Source organism: Amblyomma mixtum, chromosome 4 (assembly GCF_055824585.1).
Source record: "Amblyomma mixtum isolate Tamu chromosome 4, ASM5582458v1, whole genome shotgun sequence".
NCBI classification, from domain to species: domain Eukaryota; kingdom Metazoa; phylum Arthropoda; class Arachnida; order Ixodida; family Ixodidae; genus Amblyomma; species Amblyomma mixtum.
In genome coordinates, this window is record NC_143015.1 from 48,290,368 (window position 1) to 48,315,700 (window position 25,333).

Genomic DNA, 25,333 nt, shown 5'->3' on the forward strand with positions numbered 1-25,333 from the left:
CCGCGACCGTCCGAGCGGGGCCCAGAGAGAGAGAGATCCCTCCGAGACAGCGAAAGGTGCGTACGTTACTGTTTGTCCGTCCCGGCCTCTGCCGTTCGGACCAGTGCTTACTCGAGCTCGCCCGCACGTGTCCTCTGACCTGCAGCGGCTCGAGCCTGTCCAGCGGGGTCCAGCGACCTCCGACAGGCGTACCTTGCGTTGATTGCCCACTCTCTCTCGCAACCGGCCCAACGGTCGACACGAGAGAGAGATCACAGCACTGCCGCGGGGACATTCTCCTGCAGCGGCGTGTTAGCGGCGCGCATTGCTCGAGTCGCTTCGTGCGCGCAGCGGAGCCTTGCTCCTCGCGCGCCCCCGGGACGGGGTGACGATTGAGTGTGTGTGTACTGCTGAAGGACGACGTGAATAAACGTCTCCTTTGTGAACTTGGAGGCCTATTTCTTTGCGGCGAATCGCTCTCCTCCCAGCGGAGGTTGAGTGCACCGCATCGGTGTCCCAGTGTGTGTGTGGTGACGGCTGATCGGGGCCCTTGGCTCGCGCGAAGCTCGAACCCGCGGTGGGTGGTGGCCTGTGTCCACGTAGAAACCCACAAGGGTCAGATTTTTTTTTTGCTTGCCCTTGCGGCCAGGAGAAGGAACAAGTTTTCGCATTTTTCTACGAAATTTGTTTCACGGCCACGCACCTGTCGAGCACCTCCGAGCTAAGGACACGCTTGTCAATAAGCAATCCTGTGGTGCTTAACAAAGCTGAGGCCGCATCTGGACGTTGTATTTTCTTACTGAGTAGCTGTTCCTCGCTGTCCCTCTCTCTCTTTTTTCTTTTGCTTTCTTTTTTTCTTTTTTCGTGTGGGTCGCACTGCCTCTAATAATTTTTTTATGCGTATTTTCCTGCTATGTGCTTTGTGTTTCCCACTTACTTGTGCTGTGCCCACCCCTATAAAAGGGGATGAATTAACAACGTAAAATCACTCCTAAAGAAGATCGGTCTTCCGATCAAAACGTCGAGTCGAATAAATATATATATAGTATATAATTCGCTTATATAATAATTATATAATATATAATTCGAATATATAATTCGCTCTTTATGTGCCAAGTGAACTATGCCCATTTAGTTTCACTAGTTTCACTAGTTTCACACCTTTCACTAAATGTACAAGTTTATCCTACCAGACACAGCGAACTGTGGCATATTCCAACCTGCCGCGCAATATATGGTACACATAGTCTAGCAAACACGTTGCCCCGTCTTCTAAATAAGTTTCAAACTGCACAAGTTGATCTTTCACGTGCATTCCGCCAAGTTATACACGATGTATGTGCCACTTTATAGATTCATTGCTTCTTTATCCCTTCACTGCTTCTTTATCTCTTTCCTTTCCGTATAGCGTTGACCTAATTTGAGTAACCGAATTCCTGTTGTTCGATGACGTGTATTTTTCTGTTTCCTTTTTTTTGTTACCATTTTTTGTTGTACACTTCATTCCTTGTCATTTTTCTAATAATACGCAAAACCATTTTTGATAACTATTTGCATTTTGAGATGCTATTTGTTTAAAACATTTATGGTACTTGCTGCCCTGCAATGTAGGGGCCGAGGGGCACGTCAAGCCAAAATTTCTGGCTTTTTTCCCTCGGCCCTCACCATGTGTACATGGGAAAATAAATTGAAATTGAAATTAAATATGTTTCCTTTAACGAAGCGTATACTTCGCTATATATATATATATATATATATATATATATATATATATATATATATATATGTATATATAGGTACAGTATTACGACAAACGCGACTGTTCTTTTAATGTTTATATTGCCAACAGTTTCGGGAATGGTAAGCCCTTCATCAGGGTAGGCTTAAAATGAATCCGTTTCGTCAATATAAGGACACAGAACAAGCGAGGAGGTATATTCTCCGCCCTCTAAACAAACTTGAGAATGAGGGCATTGGACCGTATAATAGGCAGCACGACAAGTCTCACACGGGCCGCGGCTGAGCAACAACCAGAAAAAACAAACGGGGAGGTGGAAATGGTTAAGTAGTAGCAAAGAACGAGCCTGAACAGCACAGCGATAGAAGGGGCAAAAGAGCGTTAAACCCGGCTCTCGGCGAACACGGAAGCCGCTACCCCCCCCCCCCCCCCCGCCCCCCTCCCAATACGCGCACACCCCCGTAAGACGCCGCCGGGTCCGAGCGGGCGGCCCGTATCAGGAATCCTGAGACGCTTGCAAGGGACGCGTTCGAGAGACGGCCAACACACACTTGTTAACCGCTGCAACGGCAACTTGCGACTGTGCCCTCTGCGTATTTTTGCTTCATTTCCTGGCTTTGCTCTCCTGTCGGGCCTTTCTACCAGACAATCAGGCGCCCCTTTTCCCATAAATATACTAGGCTGTCCAAACCCGTGTCAAATTTCATTAGTTTTCTCATCAAGGACATCCCTCCCCGTTTTCACTCGTACATCAAAGACACAAGCCATTTCCTTCGGGAGATTTCAAACTTGACCATCCCCACAGGAGGCCTTCTGGCGACCATGGATGTTTGCTCCCTGTATACAAATATATCCGCACGCAGATGGCATAGCAGCAACGCTGGCAGCATTCGAAAGCTCAAACTCTTTGGTTGATTTGGACGGTGGAACCCTTTCTGTCCTTCTTGGACTGGTCCTAAATTCCAATAATTTTGAATTATGGCGAGCACTACCTCCAAACAAGCGGTACTGCTATGGGCACGAAAATGGCCCCTAGCTATACCAGCATCTTTATGGAGTCACTAGAAATTTCCTTCCTTGAGGAAGAGCCAAAAAAACCAGTTTTCTACAAGCGTTTCCTAGACGACATCTTTCTTGTATGGGAACATGATGAAGCGAGCCTGCTGGACTTCATTGCGCACTTTAATACCCTTCATCCCTCCATTAGGTTTACCCACTGTATCTCCGACTCAAAGATTAACTTTCTCGACGTGGAAATATCGGTAGACGGCAACTGCCTTTCAACCACCCTATACAGAAAACCAGCGGATAGGCAGCAGTATCTCCATTTTCACAGTAGCCACCCGGAGCACCGCAAAACAAGTTTTCCATATTCTCAGTCTCACAGATACCGAAGAATATGTTCTACAACCGAGGAATTTGACCAGCATACGGGGACTCTCAAGGACGCTTTGTCACGACAAAAATACCCGGGGGAAAGTACACACAATTAGGGTCCTCGGCATGATAATCGAGGCCAACGGCGTCAACGGCGAAACGATCACTAAAATAATGCACAAGACAGCTAACGCCATGCGAATCCTCAAGAGGGTCACTAGCAGAAGAAACGGAATGAGGGAGGAGAGTCTCACACGACTCATACACTCTTTCGGCATTAGCCATATTGCGTACGTTGCGGCATTCCACAATTGGTACAAGGGAGAAGAAGCCAAGATCAATGTCCTCATTCGCAGGGTGTACAAGATAGCACTGGGTCTACCCGAGTCCACCAGCACGCATCGCTTGCTCCAGCTCGGACTTCACAACACGCTTAGCGAAATCGCCGAGGCGCAGCGCACTTCACAACTGGAAAGATTAACGGGAACGACAGCAGGCCGCGAGATCATGGAAAGTCTCGGCATCCGTTACCACGTACAACAAGGCCAGAAAGTCGCCATTCAAAACGCGATCAGACAAACGCTAAGAGTCGACCCGATTCCACGAAACGTCCACCCGGAACACAACCGGGGAAGAAGAGTGGCCAGGGCCAGAGCTCTCCTGCACAGCCACGGAACCGATACGGGGACAAGGTTCGTTGAAGCCGCGGAATACGCAGAACGCTCGCGATTCGCGGTTGCGGTCGTCGATTCGTGCGACAAAACGCGCATAACGTCAAGCGTAGCGTGCGAACGCGCAGAAGAGGCGGAGGAAGCGGCGGTGGCACTCGCCCTCACGGATCCGACGTGCACCGTGGTTCTCTGCGACTCGCGTCAGACGGTTAGAAACTTCGCCAAAGGATGGATCTCACAGAGAGCGGCCCGAGTCATGAGGAACCGACAAGTCCAGCAGGAGGTAGAATTCCAAACCAGAATTCAATGGTCCCCGGCGCACATGGAAGAAGTATCGAGGACGTATCGCAACCGCAACCAGACGGCACACGCCAAGGCGCGCGAGCTCGCGAACCGCGCCGGCGACCGTCGTCCGTGGAATAGCACCAAAGACTGCTTGACCAGCTACAACGAAATTACCAAGGCCCTCTGCCTGGCCCGCCGAACCTTCCCTCCGCCCAGCGACAAGCTGGACAGGGCGCACGCGGTGACCCTCAGACAACTGCAGACGCTCACGTCAGACAACTGCAGACGCTCACCCGGAACTATACCACGGGCTTTACCCCGGTACATACCCGACAAATATATGCAAGGTCTGCAACGCCAATGTAGCCACTTTAACTCATATGCTGTGGGACTGTAACAAAAACCTTCACGGTGCTAATTCCGGAACCCTCCCGCCGCGGTTGGCCGCTGCCTTGCGCAGCCCCAGCCTCGGGGACCAACTCTGGGCCGTCCAGCAGGCCCGCGAGGCGACGGCGAGGCAGCGCCTCGACGTCCCCACGTGGGAGACCTAAGGCCCCGTCGGCGAAATCTCTGCAGGACTATGAATAAAGTTGTTACCAACCAAAAATAGTCGAAGACGTGATTCAACGCGCTCGCAGCCTAGACCGTTCTTCCATCTTGGCAGAGAACAAGGTGAAAAAAGACAGCAAAACAAACCTAATCCTTACTTACTCCGCAACTGCTCCCAGGATAAACAACATACTAAGCCGTCATTTTAATATAATCAGATAGAGTAATAGGCTGTCACTAATATTCAAGGAACCACCCCGAGTGGTGTACCGCAGGGACAAGAACTTGAGACTTGCTTGTCAACGCGAAAACTAAGAAGACCGCTGCCCGAGGTGGATGCCACCCATGCGGAAAACCCCGTTGCAAGGTGTGTTCGCACATTTCCGACACCAAACTGGAAAAATCCAAGTCTGATTGCTTTACGTTTCACATAAATGAAGACCTCGACTGCGATTCGAGCAATGTTTTCTACAAACTTCAATGCGAGGTGTGTGGGGAGGAGTACATTGGTCAGACCAAGACATTTCGTTTCCGCTTCAACAACCACAAAGCGCATGTGTCATCCCTGCCCAACTTGCCCCTTTCCAGGCACCTGCGTCTGCCCCTGCACAGTTTTGAAAACATCTGTGTAATCCTTCTCCAGTCCGGGTTCCCTAACACATATTACAGGGAACAAAGGGAATCGTACTTCATTCATCAATTCGGCACGTTCTCTCATGGCAAGAACGCTACTCCCGGGAGACTATCCTGCTTAAAGGAGCCAACGTAGGAAATTCCGCCGGTCATAGGCCTTGGACAGCGTTATTATCAGAATACGCCTGAACCTAATTTTTCTTGACAACTGCAGACACACTTTGAAATGGCAGGGAATCTAGCAGTTTATTTCCTGAGTACTTTTTTGTCCAACCTCCTGCCAGCATCCATGTTCCATTCCAAATAGACACCTTTGATCTATCACCTAGACCATTGGGACCACGCGGCAGCTCCGCGGGCCGCAGACCTTTCGCGTTTTCCGCACACATGTATTATTATTATTTTTAATTTGTTAACTTTTGTATAACTTCTTGTGCTCAATTTTTTATTCTCCGTGCCATTTTTATTTTCATTTTTCTACATATTCGTTGTCATTTGTTATTTACTTGCACCAACATCGACTCAACTCGATAATCTCAGAATGATTCAAACTGCGTGTGCATGCAAATCTCGAAACCACATGCACTGCGCAAAACTTTATCAAAGTGCTCTCACCATGTCATACTTGTTTGGCGCCACATTTAATCAGTAGTTTTTCTTTTTCTCTTTTCTCTTCCTTTGTGTGCGTTAACATTTTTTGTGTTACACTTTCTTAAAACATTTCTAGAGCTAATTTTTTTTTTCTGCTCTTCTCTTCTTTTGTTTTGTTCCCCCAAATTCATCTTTGCCTTCCCATTACACGCTCGGGCTAGCTCAGTATTTTACCCGACGGACGCTGTTTTTTCACGGGAAGCTCACTGCGGGACACGGGTTTGGACAGCCTAGTATATTTATGGGAAAAGGGGCACCAGATTGTCTGGTAGAAAGGCCCGACAGGAGAGCAATGCGACGAAATGAAGCAAAAATACGCAGAGGGCACAGTCGCAAGTTGCCGTTGCAGCGGTTAACAAGTGTGTGTTGGCCGTCTCTCGAACGCGTCCCTTGCAAGCGTCTCAGGATACCTGATACGGGCCGCCCGCGGCGTCTTGCGGGGGTGTGCGCGTATTGGGAGGGGGGGCGGGGGGGGTGGGGGGTAGCGGTTTCCGTGTGCGCCGAGAGCCGGTTTTAACGCTCTTTTGCCCCTTCTATCGCTGTGCTGTTCAGGCTCGTTCTTTGCTACTACTTAACCATTTCCACCTCCCCGTTTGTTTTTTAAGGCGAAAGCCTTTAATGTCTCATCGTTGTAAGCAGCAGTTGTCGACAGACAATGTCACGCTTTTCAGTTGGTCGAAACGGTCGTGACGTCACAGTGCGCCAATTTCAAACGGGGCCGATTGTACTTTGGCTAGTAACCATGCAACCAATTGAAGGGACCATATAGTGATGCTCCAAGTAAGTGGGACTGAGCTTAGTTAAATGCTTAATTACCCAATTAGCCTAATTAACTTCTCTAGTCAGGCCATATAAATAAATAAAACCTAGTAAAAAATTGGTCGAGCTCGGGAATCGAACCCCGGTCTTCGGAGTGCGAGACGAGCATGCTATCCACTCCGCCATGCCAGCTCGATGGTTTGGAATGAACAAAGGCACGTCTAGTGAATACGGTGTCTTCGCTCACTGCCATCCTCCTCCCTTCCCTTCCGGCGAGGTTTAGGTGTCCACCGAGATATGAGAGAGAAATACATTTCCTTTCCTCAAAAACCAATTTACGGACGAGCGAGGCGTAGAACCGAATGGGCGATGGCGTTCTATGGACTCCCTGGCAGCGTTTTCCTCTTAGAGGCGAAGCTTAACATCTTAACCACACATCAGTGACCACACTTTTGGTCAAAAAAGTGCACCCCCCTCCCCTGAATTTTGACGGGTGTCCACCGAGATATGTGAGACAGTTACTCCGTAATTTTCTTTCCTCAAATACAATTTTCATTTTCTTCATTACGGGCCATCTTCGTCTTTCTTCTTTCACTCCCACTTCCTCCGTTCCTGTACGGTGCGGTTCAGGTGTCCACCGAGATGACAGAGATTTACTGCGCCATTTCCTTTCCTCAAAAACCGTTGCGTTGAAACGGCAAGGCATCGCGCCGAACGGGTGGTGGCGTTCCGTGGACTCCCTGGCAGCGCTACAACACGCTGTCGCGTTCCACTCCTAAAGGCGAAGCTTAAGCTTAAGCTTAATTAGCAGTTAATCAGTAATCAAGCATTAATCAGGAATTAACCATTAATTAGTGATTTGTCATCACTTAGTAATTAGTCCTCAATTACATGTGACGCCACCAGTGCCACAGAAGCACTGAAAGTGGTGCGGAAAACGCTTTCGCCTCTACGCACTTTAGACATTCAAAGTGCCCCCTGAATTTTCTGGTTGTTGTTCAGCTGCTGCCCGTGTGAGACTTGTCGTGCTGCCTATTATACGGTCCCCTGCCCTCATTCTCAAGTTTGTTTAGAGGGCGGAGAATATACCTCCTCGCTTGTTCTGTGTCCTCATATTGACGAAACGGATTCATTTTAAGCCTACCCTGATGAAGGGAATACCATTCCCGAAACTGTTGGAAAAATAAACGTTAAAAGAACAGTCGCGTTTGTCGTAATACTGTACCTAAACTAGTAAACTGGGCTATTGAAACCCCTACTGAATACAATATATATATATATATATATATATATATATATATATATATATATATATATATATATATAAACGTAATTCGGTTGACACACGGTAGAAAAACAACAACTTTATTCTAACGTTTCGACCAGGGTCTGGCCTTCGTCAGAGTGACACTCTGACGAAGGCCATATATATATATATATATATATATATATATATATATATATATATATATATATATATATATATATATATATATATATATATATATATATAAGGAAAGAGTTGAAGTACACTTCTTAGAGAAACATTTATTTACCGACGGTTTCGGACGGTGGATCGTCCTTCATCAGGGTAAGGTTGTTACCCTGATGAAGGACGGTCCACCGTCCGAAACCGTCGGTAAATAAATGTTTCTCTAAGAAGTGTACTTCAACTCTTTCCTTATGTTACCAGCAGTCGAGCAAGTTTTTTCATCGTAGTATATATATATATATATATATACAGTTGGTAGAGCACCGGTGCGTAATTCGGAAGTCATGGGTTCGGCTGCTACCCCATGTGGTTGCATGTTTATTCTGCTTTTCTAATCAATTATCTGTAAGCGATGAAATATTCAGTAATATTCTCAGTTGATCAAAACCACAAAATAAATAAATATTTAAAAATTCGCTCTGTTCCTTGGTTTCTGTGGCTGTTGGCTACTCTCATATATATGTGCCTGTCAGATATGATGTGTTGTTGTTGCAGTATACCTGCAAAGCCCAGCTGGGCCCAAAAGTTAACTCGTCACGCTTATTGGTTGTGCGACCCTTGTACCCAACTGCAATTCAGTCCAGCAGACTTGTGTAGTAGGAGTGCTGGTTTTTTAAGCTCCCGCCATGCATGGTCACCTGGACCTGTTCAATTTGATTTCAAGGGGTTTAACGCCCCAAACAAACTTTGGCTATGGGGACGCCAAAAGGAAGAGCTGTGTACAATCTCCAGCAGCTGGATTTCTTTAACGTTTACTGATATCGTACAGTACAGGGGTCATACGGTCACATTCAAAAAGTGTAATATATCAAGATATTTCTGTTATCACCCTGTGTATGAGACAAATAAATCTTGGACCTAACTGCATTTGCAGAAACCGATCACATTAATCGCCAAAAATTTGGAAACCTGATCTAGATGCACAACTCGAATGAATCGTGCAGAAATATACACAAGCAGCACAAAACATCGTGAAAATCTTCAGCAGTGTCTTTGTGTTTTGGCCTCTATGTGCTATAGTCACTGTCACGATATCAACCACGGACTCAGTGACTGCGCTTTCAGTGAAGGCAAAGTGAAAAATTATCTGTGTGCTGTGATACGATGTAACTGCGGTCTGACAACCCACTTGAAGGTTTGCGATGTTGAGCAAAGGTTATTATTCGGTACCGCATAAGACATTGATGCCTAGGGTGTCGCCAATCTCTTATTATGTTACACAATCTTTTGTGAACAAGCCAACTAAGACTGTTTTTCACAACCTTGTCTTTACGTCTCTGCTCTAGCCTGGCTGTCTTCGTCGGAAGCCAATGTTGGGCCCGATCATACGCTCAGCTCCGATCATTACTGTAGGGGATACCGCCCTGCTGCCTGCACTCATTTCTTCACGTCATCGGAGGAAGACTCCAAGCGGTGCATCCGCTGCGAGCCGAAGGCAGCTCGCGTGCAAGTGGTAAGGAGAATGATGCAACTTTCACAGGCGCAGCCGGAGGGCCTGTTTTTTTCACTCGAGGCACGAACATTGTAAGCAATGTTGGTACATACTTTATTCCTTTTAACATCCTGTGCACAAATGTTGGGACGAATAATGGCAATGCAGAGACATAGCAAAAAATTGCCTTTTCTAATAAGTGCTGCCCATGGGGGCGCGGGAAAATCTTCCGCAAGTTTGGCTTCGCATAAAGCCCTCCCCATCGACTGCAAATCTTCAGCTCTCATTTGCTCAATGCTTACTAGCAGCCCCTAATTCACTTCCCAGAGGATGCCGTTGGTCCTACTCGAGAAACAGGTTTCCACAGGAATTGAAATATGGAGGGAGGGGGGGGGGGGGGGGGGCGTATATATTCCAGGGGGGGGGGGGAGGGGAGGTTGAGAGCAGAGGAGAAGCAGCAGCAGTTTTTATTTTTGTTTTCGTAGTTGATATTTAGCCTAAGACTAGCAGCGATTATGCCTCCAACACTTTTGACATAGGTCACGAACAATCACTTAACTTTATGCAAGAACTAAATCCGTATTTATACACAAACCTAATAAAAAGGAATACATAAAATGCGGGGAGGAACTAACTACCTCCATACAAAGCAAACACATCCTCAGGCCGTCCTGATGATTATTTTTGAGGACGTTGTGTTATCCTGAGAACGTACTCAACTTATCCTCAATAAGTCATCACATAGTATGCCCTCAGGACATCCTCAAATTTCCTCTCAGCGATGTTTTTAGTATGTTTTCACGACGGCAGATGAGTATGTAGCCCCGAGAATGTGTTTCAATATAATGCTTAGTTGTAGGCAGTGTGAGCAGAGGCTGTGAATGTTTTCTTTTCTTCCTTAATTGATCTGGGTTCTAGCAAACAGATTATGCAAAAGTTTTGCCTTGTGCAATACTGGTTCGTTACCTAGATTTGTTGGTACGTGGTACGTTCAGGAGTTGAACTCTGCCACTGTAGTGCAAAGGCCACTTGGACTAATGGCCCCAAAATCTAAAGTCCAATCCCATCATAAGCATGCAGTACACCAGAACCAGTTTAAAAGCCAAAATATCAAAATAGCTCCTGAAGGGTCACACTTTCTTCAGACACAATGGCTTCTTTCAGTATATCATTATTGGACATAATTATCTTTTAATAAACCTGCAGTTTTTAATTAATGAAGACCGAGTTCAAGGAATAAAGCTTGTTGTATCTAAGTTCAATGACACAATATATTCCTGTGTAGGACATTTGTAGGGCATTTGAGAAATTTTCATCCTCGAGTCGTCCAGCGAAGTACAAACTTAGTACATGTTCATGAGGACGCTAGGGTCATGATGCACTCAAAAAGTACTCAGAATGTTCTGTTCGGAATGAGGACATTCTGACCATTTAAGGACCTCCACGGAACGTTTGGTGTTGTCTGGGAGAAATATGCGTTATAAAAAACTACCAGTCCGACGGCACTCGTGTAAAGCAGACGTAAAAAAGGGTATAAAACGTGCACACCTGGGTAAAAGGCATAAAGGATCAACAAAACAATCGTAAACACGGTCCAGGAAGCTTTATTCATGTTTCATCTATAGTAAGACACTTGATAGGCAGCGTGCGGCTACAGCTGCTGAGACTCGCGTGGTACGTCGCGTGTTTTCTTAAGCAGCTACTCTCCTCCTGTGAAGGATCATTCGTGCCTACACACTGAATTCCGCGCCACTAGGCTAGTAAAGCTTGTACTTCTAAAACCAGTGCCTAGTTTGACGCCGCACTACATGATGTCGCAATTCTCGAGCTCCACGAAGTATTCCATTTGTGTAGCGGTGTGCAATGCTCAGACGTGCCTTTCAAGAGTAGGCGATGCTTCAGGGTTCAGCCAAGTTGAGCAAACCTTGCATCAAATTTAGATGTGGCGCTAGCTTGTCCTCCGTTGTCGTAACTACCAAAAGTTATTTTGCTAAGGCGCATGAAAAGACAGGCAACGAGTTATTATTCTTACTTTCTTGGTGCAGGTATCACTCCGGAGATCAATGTTGCTTCTTTCGACAGCTACAGCATTAACTCCGTTACTTTCAGCACTCACGCCGGCTATTTGCTGTTTTATGTGAATATTCGTTTCGCACGATCATTTGGCCAAGCAGCAAATAACCTGATTGAAGAGGAGGAATAACCGCGAACTTGGACGAGACTTGAGAACGAGATGAAGGCCGGACGAGCGGTAACTAGCTACTTCTCGTTCTTAAGTCTCGTCCAAGTTCGCGGTTATTCCTCCTCTTCAAGATGTCATTCCAACTGGCCCAAAGCTTCCCCTTGTTGAGCAAATAATCTTAATTTATACTTCTTCTGTTTCATATTGAAAAAGTGTGATTTGCACGCCCTTACTTGTTATCGCTGAACGCACTGACAGTAAACACTGGCACCATCCAGCCGTAACAGTTCAGAGCACATGGAGTTATAGGTGCAAAGGGAGGTGTACTTTTCAATGTACTCTCTTTATTAAGTCAATTTTCGCATTCGAAACAGCACAAAGCATATCGAAGAAATGAATACTTTTGAAAAAAAAAAAGACGTGGTTTTATCATTGTGTAAACAAGGATGAGTGAATGAATTTAGGAGACTCCGTAAAGCCCTATTTCGTGAAGCCTTATGTGAGGGCACCCTCTCGCCAATTGGCCGCCGTGTCAGAGTTCTCGCGCATGCGCAGACTACGATGAAGCAGGCGGCAACACTGCACTCGAGGTGACTATTGGCTGCGCTATTGGCCAAAGTCTCTCACTAGTCCATGCGGTAGCATGTAACATCCGGCACACTTTTTTTTATGCAGTTGGGATAGTGAGGACCTCTCCTAAGCTTCCTTACTCCATGGGTGTAAATTATAGTTTGCAGAGGTATGGCTTACTGACGAGACAAAGCAGTTATGCCAAACTTTGACCAGAGAACGTCGCACCGCCATGTTTTACACGCTTTCTACTAAGAAGAGAAAATTACTAACTGTTCTTTTAACGGGAAATGTCAGCCAACATGTAATTATTTCTAACAATGAATATAACACGTTATGCTTAGTTGTCAATCCTTTCATCATCATCATCATCATAATCAGCGTGACCACACCCACTTCATCACAAAGGTTTCATATCTCTCACCAATTCACCCGCTCCTCTACAAGCCGTGGCACCTTATCCCAGCAAATTTCTTAACCTCATCCACCCACCTAACTTTCCACCTCCTCTTGCTACGCTTTCCTCCTCTTGGATTTCAGTCCGTTACTCTTTTGGACCATCGGTTATCTTGCCTTGGTGTTGGATGCAATGACCAAGCTTATTTGTTCTGTTTGTTTTTGAATATGATGCCATTAACCTGCTTTTGTTCCCTCACCCACTCTGCTCTCTTCTTGTGTTTTAGGGACGTTATAGCGAAGGACTCCGGAAATTTGACCATCTGGCGTTAATGGACCCCAGGTGATCGAAATCTTCGGAGCCGTTCACTACGCCGTCCCTTAAAGCTTGAGTCGCTTTGAGACGTTGAACCCTCATAAACATTAAACCGTCTTCCAGCATTATGCCTATCATTTTACTTTTCATAACTAGGTGCATTGTATTCAAATTATGTTGAACCCTTTTCTTTAGCCTCCACGTTTGTGCCCCATTCCGATACACTGGTAATAAACAGGTGTTATATTTCTCTTGAGGGATATCGGTAAGCTGGAAGCTGCCGTTTATGATCTTAGAACCTGCCCAATTTCCGGTCTTATCTTTATAGTTAGTCAAATGTGTAGGGGAATCCCCCAAGGCGGAGTAAATTTGTAATAAGGGAGTAGTTACTCATGGCATCCACCCAAGCGCAGCCATACGGCTACAAAGGAAAGCTATACAGCTTTCTCAGAAACTTCGCAGTTAAAGAAAAATTCGTCCTGGTCCGGGGTCCGAACCCGGGACCAGCGCTTCACCGGAGCAGTCGCTCTACCAACTGAGCTAATCAGGACGGCAAGCTTATGGTAGGGCGAGAGCGAATTGATCAATAACTCGAAGTGGGAACTGTGTTTGTCAAATGTTTAGGGAAAACCCCCAAGGTGGAGTAAATTTGTAATAAGGAAGTAATTACTCATTGGCATCCACCTAAGCGCAGCCATACGGCTACAAAGGAAAGCTATACAGCTTTCTCAGAAACTTCCTAGTTTAAGAAAAATTTGTCCTGGTCTGGTCTTTATAGTTATTTCACTGCTGTGGTGTGTATCTGCGGGCACTACCTGATATAAGTAGACATTCCCTTACCACTTCCAGCGCCTCGCTACCAATCGGAAACTGCTGTCCTATTCCTAGACTGTTGAATATTATATTAGTTTTCTGGGTATTAATTTTTCAACCCACCGTTTTGGAATCCTTTCAGGGGCTATCAAATTGCACTGAGGCTGGTGCTAAGGCTTTCTGGATGAGAAGCCGCCATTGGAAAGGCTGCTCTTCGTGGTGGAGAGGGAGGTAGTGTGCTAGCATGATTAGAATGTTGCCGTGAACGGGGTAGCTGCTGTTGGTGCTGGACATGCTTAGGTGTCAGAATATTGAAAAATCATTTCTCCTGCGTGGGCTACAACTGGAATGATGGTGATGATAATGAGGTCTCTATAATCTACATAGCTCATTCATTCACTGAATTGAATATTCAATGAATTCGTGCCCCATGCTGTCTGTTGTAGAAATAGGTAAAGTAATATTTGGTGATATGTGATCATTGCTGAGATTTTTAATTACTGAATTTACTATTTGCACATTTTCTTCAAATCTGTCGGTTCCTTTCAGAGGGACTGGTGTGATACTGCTTAGCACTTTGCCAGACCAATTTTTTTACCCTGAATAGGACTCCATTTCATTTTTCTGAATTCTTGGAACGTTCTTTTTTTCTTCAACAGCCAGCAAGTTTCTGTTCTGTTTTCGTTCATTTTTGCCACTTTGTGAACTGATTTCAGCTCATTGCCGCTTCTGTATGTTGTCTGCAGGATTCTGTGTATTCCTTCTCGTCCATTAACGTTGTTCCATCAGGGTGCATAGTAGGGTGCATATGTACACTATACGTGGTGCTGGGGATCTAATATTATTCCTTTCGCCATGGTCTCTATCAGTTCTCTCTGTGCTTCCAACCTGAAGTGTCAATACATTGAAGCAATGAAAAATGCTAATTTTGCCCGCATCAGTCCGTATCTGCTGGAATCTAATTTACAGCGTAATGTCATTATTGGCAGTACGCTTTGATGGGCAAGGCATCGTCCGCTTTAAGTACACGCCGCCATCCGACTGCACGCTTTCTTACCCTATCAGAACACATGATTACCCACTCATCTTCCATCAAATTTTTGTCTTGATAACCCCTATGTTACTATGGCTGTTGCATAAGACAATGATTAACTTTTCTCTGACTAACACCTGTTGGCAGTTTCTATTCTCACACTTAATATATTGCATACATGTCTGTTTACGTCTCAACGTTTCGAGCTTCGGCCCGTCTTGTGTCTCATGTATGTATTTGTCCGCGACGCCCTTAACATCGCTCACCGTATTCTCCAGCGCAGACTCTGCGTCCTCTTTGGAAACCAAGGTTGAGAATGATCGCCGTCCGCTTCACACCTCCCAGCTTGCAGCAGTGGGCTCTTCACTGCCTGCAGCGACTTCTTCGCGTCATCTGACCGCTCCCGTACATGAATCTGCTGTGATCTAAATGTTGCTGCGGCAGAAAAGGTGAGTAGAGACCGGCTTGTTTACTTGCATACTACACTGTGTGTTGGCGCGAACTTTCAATGTGACCACTCTCGCTGTGTAATGGCGCGAATTTTTGCTTTGATGTTTCGAGGTTTTTCCTGTTTCCCAGGCATTGTCCAATGTATTAAATGTTCGTAAAATTTTCGAAGTGCACAGGAATATTAGAGTGCTTGTCTCTCAACTAAGCGTTTATGTGTGTTGGCTGCACTCTTACAACTGCTGAGAGACACAGTGCTCCACCGCATAAAATTAATATAAATTGTTCAGTAATTTGGCGAGTTCCACAGACCATACTCTCCGCGACAGCTCTGTTTCGATAGAGGTAACAGCTTGAAACATGGATGTACAATGATATTCTAGAGCACATTAACTAATATCAGGGTGCCTGCAGTAGTCCCGCCACGGTAGCTGAATGGCTTTGGCGCTCTGCTTGTTGTCTCAAGGCCCACGGGACAACGTCCCCGCTTCCTCAAGCCGGCTGTATTTTGATGGAGGTGAATTGCAATACTACCCGCGTACTGCGCAGCTTCAGTACATGTCAACAGGTGGTTCAAATTAATCGCACTTTACGGTATATCCATAGCCTTTTGTAACTTTAACCTTGATAATTTACAACAGTAGTCAGCGTGATAAACCGAAATGCGTCAATTGCATGACAAAGCTCTCTCCCATATCCCTAAAATTAACTCTTTAAAGCACCAGATGCAGCAGTTTATCCCGCACAACTACCAGATCTCATCTGCCCACCTGCTTAGTGTAGCCCGGAGCCGGCATGGGCCTGAAAACTATCTTGTTCATTCTTTCACTAGCAATGGAATGTTCATCACTACACATTGACCTGCGCACCGCAACGCATGGCATATGGTGACATCTCTAAGCAACAATGCAATGCAGCTTGTATTGTTTTCTTGTTCCAAGTAATTAGGTTGTCACCTGTAAAGCTGCAGTAGCAGCTGAATTTGTAATGAGCATGATCCGCCTTTGTAGATTAGCAGGAAGAAAAGCCTCTGCTGATTGAACTATGAGTGAAGGTGCGCCCGCGGCATTGTCACCCGCGCACTCGTCACATGGGTGCCTCGAGAAGAGGCAGCCCACTTCAGAAGCTAGAACGATGAAAAAAGTCACTGCTACGAAAAGCTGAGAACAAGGAAGAGTTCGCCCTATACAGAATATTGGGTCACTTTACCAACCTGCATCTTTATTTAAGAATGCTTCGCATGCAGCTATTGTCTCAAAACACTGGGATGTGACTTTTTACAAACAATAAGCATTCGTTCCTGTGACCTCACGCATTCATGACCAGGTGACCTTGTGAACGTAGGGGTGGCAATGTGGCCACAAAGTTTGTTGGTGATAAACTTTTACATCCGGCCATAGGAGCCAACAAACGACAACGAACAGCACGACTACAGGTTCTGCCTAGTTTAGCACATTACGTAGCCTATCATGAACACATTGCGATTTACATGCCGGCTGAATCGGTTCCGCAGGTTTCAGCGTCAAGGTGAACATATGCATAGAACACTGCCCAATCAAAACACAAAAAAAATATTAAATTGGCGCACGATCTTCGTATTTTTGTTTGGGTGTGAAATATATTGGGGTATTGAAAGTACGCTACATCTGAGGTGAGCGGAATGGTGAGTTCAAAGTCTACATATTCATAGCGCAACTGATTCGTCAAAGGCGCTTTTCTCGCGCTTCTCTTGCTTGCATGGTTGTGCAGCTTTGCCTTAGTCTAATAAGTGTCCATAAGGTCCAGCGCTTTTTTGAAATATTTAATTTGTTTGCACCGGAGAGGGAATTGGAGGTGATCTATAGGCAAGCGGTTTTATGTCTGTGCACAAAAATATAAACTAATAATATAATTGAATGCAGACATCTTCTCAACTCGAAACTTACAAGGTGGTGTTGGTACATTGGCGGTCTGTACACCTGCGATATTTTGGCACAACTCATGCAGCAGGCCTGTTCATTGAAACCATCTAGCGCAAACAGTGCTAGACTCCAGAGACATGTATGATTGTCCCTATTGGGCGGAACATTGCATGGGCACTGTATTCATAGCTCAATAATCAGTGTTGCGTGGAAAAGCTAACTTCGAGTGCCTTAGTATGTGAGCGAATAGCTCCCAAACAAAGCGGTAATCGATGGTTTACACAACGATGTAACTCAATATTTTGCAGCTAAATTTTGCAAAGATTCCAAATTCTTTGCCTTCGCCATTAGAAACGCACCTTGTATACTTGAGCAGATGCAGTTCGCCTTAAGTGACGAAATGCGCGCAGACAAAGGAGGCACTGAGGGCGAACTGCATCTGCTCAAGTATACAAGGTGCGTTTTTAATGGCCAAGGCAAAGAATTTGGAATCTTTGCAAAATTTAACTGCAAAATATTGAGCTACATCGTTGTGTAAATCACCGATTACCGCTTTGTTTGGGAGCTATCGGCCCACCTACTAATTCGCTCGAAGTTAACTTTTCTTCGCCACACTGATTATTGAGCTATGAATACAGTGCCCATGCAATGTTCCGCCCAATAGGGACAATCATACATGTCTCTCGAGTCTAGCACTGTTTCCGCTAGATGGTTTCAATGAACAAGCCTGCTGCATGAGTTGTGCCAAAATATCGCAGATGTACAGAGCGCCAATGTACCAACACCGCCTTGTAAGTTTCGAGTTGAGAAGATGTCTACATTCAATTATATTATTAGTTTATATTTTTGTGCACCGACATAAAACCGCTTGCCTATAGAGCACCTCGAATTCCCTCTGCGGTGCAAAAAAATTAAATATTCCAAAAACGCGCTGGACCTTATGGACACTTATTAGACTAAGGCAAAGCTGCACAACCATGCAAGCAAGAGAAGCGTGAGAAAAGCGCCTTTGAGGAATCAGTTGCGGTATGAATTCACTCACGTTGTGCCATAGCCTAGTGCTTCAGCGTTTCAGACAAAACTTATGACGTTGGTATATCAGCGGCGCGCAGTTCTGGGAAAGAATAACTGGAGGAAAATAAATTAATCGGCTTCTTTTACACAGATCGGAATCTAATATATATGCAGCCGAATGTGGACTCCATAAGAAACAGACTGCTGCAATAAATCTGAAGCAAAGCCTTGCATGGAACTAAATTTAATTGCTTTTTCAAAGCAAGCTTCTCTATATGCCTTCGATGGGATGCGGACATACATGCGAGGGCACATGAGGTGCCTATCGAGCTGCAAAGCTCCTTAAGATGGCACACCTCCCCGGTCTTGATAGGATACTCGGGGATGTAGCAAATGCCTGACCACATGGCTCAAGAGCAGATAGTGTGTCTGAAGAACATTTGAACAAACCTCAACACGTGCAAGCATTGTACCTGTTCTCAATCTTGGTACCAGCTTGGTATTATAACATAAGATACGTCGTGTAAATACTGTTCTAATGAGTTTTAGATGCACGGCCGTTAAAAGCCGCCAACCTATGTGGATATATCGTATGAATGCATAAGGAGCCGAATTTGACTTGCGTCTGCTGTTTTTTTTTCCCCCATGAATAGCTCGACCTCTCTTTGGTCGTCTGAGATTCTCAATGAATGCACAAGTGCTAAAGATCAGGCCTGGAGGCCTACACAGAGACTTGGAAATGTTCACTTAGCACCATATCCTGCGATATGAGTGCCGCTAGTCTTTTAGGTGTTTTAATCTGTGATTATAAGCACCTATGTTTTTTTTTGTGTAGAAGACGCCTACAAGAATATGAATAAAGTTTTCTTCGTGCCCGGTAAATATTCTCCAGGTTGCGCTCTGACGCCCTAACTTTCGGACGCGTCAGATCATCCTTTTCTGGTACCCTCCAATGTCAAAGGCGTTAGCAGTATGAAAGCCTGCTTAGAAAATTGGGCTTTTCAAGTATCCACACTTCGCTCCTGATCTGCCCCAAAAGTGACCACTGCAGTGACTTGCACGCAGGTGCTTGAAACACATTGGGTATTGGCGTGTCTATCCCTTATTTTCCCGAGACCTTTCTTAGAGTGCCGTAGGGGAGTGGTTCTAACCTGAAGTGCGGCAGATGTGATTTCTGCAGTGCCACAGCTGACTCGCGTTTTCTCCTATATTAACTCGGCTGAAGTTGCACATCTACTGCATCAGGAATCGTAGTGCAAAACTGTCTCAGACACATCTGAACATCGATCCCTCTCACTCAGCCGATCTGCTCTGATGTCGAACGTACACGGCCATCGGCGTTCCCCCTGCCCCTCGCGGTTCGCACCGTTGAGTGCTGCCTGTTCCAAACTGCCGTTTTTAGGTGGCTCTGAATGTACAATCGGCACATTCTCCTGTAGGTTTCTGACTACATCAAACCTTGAGCTATAAGTATGTACGAGATAACAGCGTGTGTGTTCAGTATAAAGTCCTCGAAAGCATTAATGCACCTAGCGTGATCAGAGAAGGTAGCGTTAGCGTTTCTTGTGTCAAGAGACCGCACATTTGGATGTCCATATTTTATGGAGTACACGTCCCTTCCAAACAGAGCTTGATCTTAGAAGAGAATGCGATAATCGACTTATCACGCGAAAGATGACTGACTCTTAGAAGCCACGTAATTATTTGCTCTTTGATGTCAGTTTTAACGAAAAATATGCAACATCTTTCTTTTTGTTTCGTTCCTGCTGCATTCTGCCTTCAAGACAATTTTTCCAAAATGTTGGCCACGTTCAGCAAGATTGGTTGTGGCTGATTTACTGATCTCTTTGGTTGTGGCCACAAGTTTCGCATTCAGCCTTTCAGATACCGACGACTAGAGCTTGCTACTGACACTAATTACGCCGTCTCCATGCTAAAATTCACTCAGGCAACAGTTAGCGCATATACCGTTTCCAAAAAGCTACCAAAATTGTGCAGTAGGTATGTGCAGATACTTAATCTCACTTATGACTACTTAGCCGTCTCAGCCTTAGATTTTTTTTATTTTTTCCTACTGTTGTGTAATGAAATAGCTTATATGGTTCCCTGTACTTATGGATGACTAACTAATATATTAACAAAAGCCTAACCATGTTACTTGATGAAATGAACGGCGGCGCAACAAGGACCGTAATAAGAAAAGGGACACCACATGCGCACACTACCAACTGTACACTACCAAACTGGTAGTGTGCATATGTGGTGTCCCCTTTCTTGTCAGTGTCCTTGCTGCGCCGCCGTTCATTTCATCATACACCATTCTCCCCTCAGGCCAATCTTCTATGTTGCTTGACATTGATAATACATTAACAAAAGCCTCACCATGTTACTTTACGTTGTTAAAAATGTGTAATCCACCTCTGCTCTGCCTTAAGAAAAGTGAGACCAGTGTTTGTAAGTAAATGAATAAGCAGCTGATATCATTCAAAATTTATTATCGAGAACTAACATTTAGTGCCTCATAATTATCTTTATTATACTGTATTCTATAATAATATATATTAAACTTGTTGGTTTTAATAGATGAGAGCTACACGCATGTGTGCAAGTACTTGGCTAGTTTGAGCAATTATCATCCTTGTGGTGCCCAGTAATGCAGAGACTGAGAACATTTTCATGAGGGGTGTTCGTTAGTAGTTTCACTGGAACATAGTGATCTATCCCGAATGCACCAATTATGTCGGTTTCGAAATGAGTATTTGTGCATCATTTCAGGATGTCCTTTGGAGGAAGCAGACGAAGAAAAACTTTATTCGTCTGCAAGGGCTGAGAGTTGGAGAGTTGTTGATAGCACTAGGTGTCCAGAAGCCGCTGACTCTTGGCAACCTTTTTGACCTACTTGACGGCCCAGAATTGTACCACTTGGGTCAGAGCTGAGCAGCACTTCCTTGGGACAGTGTTCTCTGTAATTGAGTTAAATTACCAGCAGCCAGTCTCACTTTTGTCACTCATCTGGACATAGGTGTACCTTTGTCGCTCACATACTCAGTTTCACTTACAGTGTTAAGTCACATTGGGTTACTTTCTCAAACACTGCCTTAAAGTTCAAATACTGCTTTGAATTTTCAGATATAATGGCATTGAACACTCTTAAATTCTGCCGCACAAACCTACAAACCACGAAGTCAGTGCACATTTCCACGGAATTAGCGTCCGCACTCAGCTTTTTTTCGTGTGATTCGCGCAGCTCAACTCTTCAGTGCTGTCGAATGTTTTTTTTTCTATATTTTGCATTTGCAGCTGTCCTGCAGTAAAAGGGAGCTCCTGCTTCTCACCCTGTCAACGCACAGTGGCCTGATGGAGGACATGGGACAATACACGAGCATGGCAGTGACTAGGAAAGATAAACAAATAGAAGTGCCTGCAAACCACTGCCAGCGTAGACTAGCCATCCTCCTGTAGCAACAACGACCGGGTTTTCCACCTCTGCTGCGTACCTGAGGCACCATGAGAGAAAACAAATAAATTGATAGAACGAAATTTGTGAGCATGAAGTAAATGTTCAATGAGAGGAAATGTACACGTACATTTATCCTCTCTCCTCCTGGTTTGGAAAAACGCTATCTTTTGCTATCTATCAAACTCTCAGTTTGTGAAATGAATTTCGGACACATTTGATGGGAGATTCATAAAATAGTTCTGTATCAAAGTGTAGAAATTACTTGTGGTGATCTTTTTTTACAATTTCTGCAATTCTCTAGACGAGCACTGTTCACAATCTTTTTAAGGTTGTGAATTACGATCATGTGATTACGTGGTGTGTGATTGTGGTTACATGAGAGATTGCGGCAATACCGCTATTTTTTGGTTCCCTTTAATTTGTTGAGTCAAAGCATTCCGACATAATCCAATTTTCTTCAACTTGTGCGTCTTTAGCGTGGCTGAAATGAGAAGATATGAAGTTTAGTTGGTTGGTAAGTTGGTCGGTTGCAATATAGGGTGCAACATTCCATGGTGACTCGGGCTATCGGGGACGCCGCTGTGTAGGGCTCTGGATCTTTTCGAACGCCCGGTTTTCCCGGGGCACTTCAACATTGAGTTGAAGTTGAGGGTTGCAGTGCCAACTTGCCCAACTAATTTGTGCCATTCTTTCTCTTTGCGAAGAATGCAACGGTGTTCCCTCCTCCACCTTCTCCATTTTTGATGCCATTCACTTCAAGATCGCTTCTGAAACTTGCTTATAGTTTCTTTTGTTTTGTTCTGCAACTAATGTAACAAACTCACCACTCCTTTCTGTAGTGCCTACGGGGCGTACATTTATGCACAATAAATAAATAAATTACACGTACTGACACCGCGCAGTACGCGACCCTCTGACATTTCGCTTTCATTGTATTGGGACCGCTTCGTTGAGTTCCAAGTCGCCTCTTTCTTGTCAGCAGCCGCGCACCATAACCACTGAGCCACCGCTGTGACAGAAGATATCAAGGGTAACCAGCTTGTGCACATCTGTTCAACCTAAGAAGCCACCAGCAAAAATGATTGAAGTTTGGCTCATCTAAGCGTAATTTAGCGACATCGTTCCGACGACGTAGACGGCTCTGGCTAACTCGCTCCGTCCATTGAGAGAACTGCAGTGTGAATTTTACGAGAGCGACGTGGGGCTCCTTTTTCTAGCAAGCGGTGAGACACGTGGTTAGTCACGTGGCCACAGCTTCCAAGGCGGCGGTCGACGCAGCGGTCAGCACTGCGGAGGCGCGCAGTTGAAGATGCGGCGAGTGACGTGGTATGTCGCGTGGCTGCCTCACCACCACCGCTCCTCCACTTGAAGGTCAAACTGCGGCGCCGATGGCATTGCCTTGACTAGGCCATAAAGCTTGTGAGTTGAAGACCGTTCCTTCCATTCCAATCAGCAGGTTCAAAATTTATAAAGCGAGCCATAGCCACTTTCTATTTTTACAGCGGTCTCAAAAAATCTTGTCGACGCTGTATCCAAATAAATTGCGAAAAAATAATGCAAATGATCGCCACAAATATTTTGTATATTGCTGTTTAAAGCGTCCAAAGCAGCATAATCATAATAAATTTGAAGTAAGGCACAATGATCGAACTCAAGAAATAAAAACAAAAACAAACAGTAGAACGAAATACAAAATAAACAAAAACAAACCCCTAAAAAGGTGTTCAGTCGCAATAAAGTGAATATCAATTTTCCCAGTTCTGAAACGCTGCCTTTGATATGCAACCGCGTCAGCCTTCGTTCAATGCCGGGAGGAATCAGTAAAAAGGTCACGAAAAGCACTTCGTTCCACGTGAAAAAAAAAGTAATTCCCGAAATTCCCCCAAGGTATGAATTAAAATACATTGGGCAGCCTTGCAAGTGCCTAAATGACTTTTTGCGGGATAATAAAAATGCCGTAACGAATCGCGTGAAAAGGCATCTAGCCGCCCTTTCCAAAATATGCTGCAAGTGTCATCCAGATTTAAAATACTGTGACGTCGTAGGTTCGCATGCTGATGAGCTCAGTAGGAAAGTGATTCAGGCCAACAACATGTTAATTATATAGGCATGTGTCAGTGCTCCATCAATGTTTTTATGCGACAAAAAAATGTTTTTTTAAGCGAATAGGTGAACCCTTTGTGACGATATATTGTTTCATTATTCCTTTTTTCCGTCTTTCCTATCATTTTTTTCAAAACTCTTTCTTCTCAGTCGCACAACATGCAAATAAAAGTGAAACTCTGCAATAAATCGTCAGTTGTAGGTCAGCGCTCCTGTGAACGTCTCATCTCTGCCTTCCGCTCTTGTTCGCGAGGTTTTTAGTATGACATCCTTGCTTATTCGACTTTCATTGCTTACTTTATGGACTAAGGTAGTTGCGCATTCCATATGCATATCTTCGAGTATATATACATAAGGCTCATGTACACCCTGATAGCATATTATGTGCATGACTATCCAGGTTCCGGCGCAGGCACGTTCTTTATTGTGATGAAGCAGGCTATATAGGGGTTGAATACATTTGTCAAGGTTTAAGGTGGCAGAGTGGCAAGCCTATGAAAGAAGACAAGGTTGAAGACGCTGAGGATGGGAATTAGGGTAGTTTGGTGTTAGATAAGGAAGAAGAGGACGAAGACTACGATGGAAAGAAAGGAGATCAAGTGCGTTTGTTTAATTGGCTAATAAATGAGAATAAAAGATTTGCTAAATATGATAAAAAATCGGACAGGAGAAAAAAGTAACAAAATCGCTTAGAAGAAAAGGTTCAAGCAAGGGGTATAAAAGAAAATAGATGTGTACTACGGGGAGAGCATTCTATGCGTCAACGGCGTTGTTTGGCTGTCATCTGATCTGGTCGCTTGTTCTTTGGGCGCCTTCAACAAGGTGTGAAAAACATGCGCTACAAGGGCTCAGCGTGAACGCCCCTTGGACGCCGAGTAGGCCAGCTGGTGTTACCATTATTTATTTATGTACTTAATTTATTTATTTACATATACTGCGATCGTGTGCAGATCATAGCAGGGTGGGACAAAACAAAATACAAGCATATAAACACACTCAAATTCATAACATTTGCAGGCACTTTTCAAACAGCAGTAAACAATTATGACTAACAGTCTCGCTATTGTGTTTGTTCCAGTCAGTAATTGTCCTCGGAAAAAAAAAGAATATTTAAAGCAGTTAGCTCGCGTGTTCAAATGGGTTATGCTAGTGCATGCCTTTGTCTCGTGTTATAACCTGAGGAGTAAAAAAATAATTAGAAGTATCAACTTTATAACGTCCTTTTATAAGCTGGAAGAAAAATTTTAATCGACAAACACGATTGCGCTCAACGACGGGGGGTGACCCACTTCGCCTCACGAGCTCCCTTACAGATGCACGGCCATAACAGTTACAACAAATCTAGTTGCTTTATGCTGCATTCGCTCTACTTTCTGAATGTTTGTTAACGTGAAATGGTCCCAAATGATTACGGCATAGTCTAGTAACGGACGGATGAGGGAATTTTACGCCAATAGACGAACACTAGGTGGAGATGACTTTAGTGAGCGCCTCAAGAAAAAGTGTCTCCGCATTGAGTTTGTTACCACAGC

At 44.8% G+C, this 25,333-nt stretch overlaps 1 protein-coding gene across 16 annotated transcripts in view; it reads left to right on the top strand.

Annotated features, from left to right (window-relative positions):
- The window catches only part of LOC149346438 (uncharacterized), a 137,390-nt gene that overhangs the window by 105,778 nt on the left and 6,279 nt on the right, over positions 1 to 25,333 (top strand). For 14 of the 16 annotated variants that reach the window (XR_016292385.1, XR_016292383.1, XR_016292382.1 and 11 more), the window contains 2 exons: positions 9,421 to 9,587; positions 15,155 to 15,325. The gene's annotated coding sequence lies outside the window, so the exon portion shown is untranslated. Of the gene's footprint in view, positions 1 to 9,420; positions 9,588 to 15,154; positions 15,326 to 21,538; positions 21,757 to 25,333 lie in introns of those variants that run through there. The other 2 variants (XR_016292380.1, XR_016292384.1) reach the window with 2 other exon arrangements.